This window comes from Lipotes vexillifer, unplaced genomic scaffold (assembly GCF_000442215.2).
Source record: "Lipotes vexillifer unplaced genomic scaffold, Lipotes_vexillifer_v1.1 scaffold444, whole genome shotgun sequence".
Lineage (NCBI taxonomy): Eukaryota > Metazoa > Chordata > Mammalia > Artiodactyla > Lipotidae > Lipotes > Lipotes vexillifer.
The window spans coordinates 901,863-903,961 of NW_006793488.1; positions in this window are offsets into that span (position 1 = coordinate 901,863).

Sequence of the window (2,099 nt, forward strand, 5' to 3'; positions counted from 1 at the left end):
TGCTGAATGCATTTATGCTGCTGTATAAATAATGAACATTTCTGCATTCACAGATACTTTGATAGTCACAGTGATAATATGTCTCCCTTATTTTAGCAAAAAAAAAAAAAGGATGTAAGAATTTTACCTTGCTTCAGCAGATAAGACGTATCAGGCTGGCACATGACCTTGTTTTTCTTCTTCAAAACTGGAGTGTGGGGCTTCCCTGGTGGCGCAGTGGTTGGGAGTCCGCCTGCCGAGGCAGGGGACGCAGGTTTGTACCCCGGTCTGGGAAGATCCCACATGCCACGGAGCGGCTGGGACCGTGGGCCATGGCGGCTGGGCCTGCGCGTCCGGAGCCTGTGCTCCGCAACGGGAGAGGCCACAGCAGTGAGAGGCCCGTGTACAGCAAAAAAACAAAACAAAACTGGAGTGTGGCAGTCCATGGGATTGCTCATAAAATATGCCAGTTGCTTAGAATGCAAAAACCATGATATTCACTGTGCTCAGTCTTAGAAGTCATCTCATTTTCCCTTCCCAGTTGACTCCCCCAGTTTGGGATTCATAGGTTAAATCATCAGGAGTTTCTTTTCCTACTCCTTCTCTCTGCCCTCCCAGCTTAACAGGTGATAGCACACATGTAGTCAGAAGCAGGGACTTGGGGATCCATCATGAATTAGAAAATCCGACCTATCACTTACCAGCTGTGTGATCTTGGGCAAGTCAACTAATCTCTGTGGGTCTCATTTGTCTCATATGCTTTAGGGGTATAAAAAAGTTTCAACTGATAGGGTCATTGTGGCAATTGATACGTGTGTGTGTATATCTCAAGCACCTGGAACAGAGTAACACATAGAATAAGGTAGCAATTCTTCTTTGTAGGTGCTCCCATATCCCTACCATTACACGTCCCGCAAGTCAACTGTCATCGTCTGTTCAAATACCTGTCTTCATCGCAAGATGGTGAGCAACTTAAGGGCGGGGGTAAGGCTTATTCATCTATATACAGCCCCAAAGTCTAGCTTAGCAAATTTTAAGCATTCAGTACCTATTTTCTGAATCAATAAACCAGTGGAAGATTTTGACAGTTTTCAAGGGTGGTAATTTAATGTTACCCTCTCTCCCTACGTTCAAAAAAATTCCCTCTGAAAGTTCCAAACTGTGAAGTGTTCAGGCTCTCCCATGATTTTGAGTACAGTGTTTGATTTGGCTTTGGGGATAACTGTCCCTCTATCCCCACAGCACCAGGGGTAATCACAGGCTGCCTCTCTGGAGTAGATACTGTTGGCGCTCTGCCCATGTCATCTTTACTGGGCAGGTGCCTCCAACTCCTGTTGTCTGCTAACAGCCCATGGTGGCAACCTTTTTTGGAGCTTTCCCCTCCACTAACAGGAGCCCCTTGTCCACAGATGTAGGGAGATTATGTCCACCCTCCCTGCCAGGTAGCCTGCTGCTGCCAGTGACTAACTGATACAGGCTATATAGCCAGTGCAGCCATAAATAAATAAATTTGTTTAAAAAAAAAAAAAAAAGGAAACTGAGGACTGGGAAATGGAGGGGCCAAAACTGCAGTTCACCCTTGATTAGCGGGGTTTGAACAGCGAGGGTGCGGGTCAACTTACACACAGATTTTTAAAATAGTAAATACTGTGGTACCACGTGATCCACTGTTGGTAGAATCTGTGGATGCTGAGCTGTGGACACCAGGGCCTTCTATAAGGTTTACGCAGATTTTTGACCGCGTGGGAGTCGGTGCTTCTAACCTCATCATGGTTCAAAGGTGGCTATATCAATTTACATTCCCACCAACAGTGCAAGAGGGTTCCTTTTTCTCCACTCTCTCTCCAGCATTTATTATTTGTAGATTTTTTGATGATGGCCATTCTGACCAGTGCCAGTTTATGGCAAAGGATCAAAATGAGTTTCTTATGAATGTTTAATAATTCTCGACATTTGACAAAGGAAAAGATTATTAACAAAAAGTAGTCTTAAAAACATAAGTCTAGAATGCCAGAATGTTCTAACTGCACCACCGACAGAAGTACAGGTTAACTTATTTGTGGTAAACTAGCTGTTTTCCAGAATGCTTGGAATAGAACATTCTTGTAAGATAGGGAAAG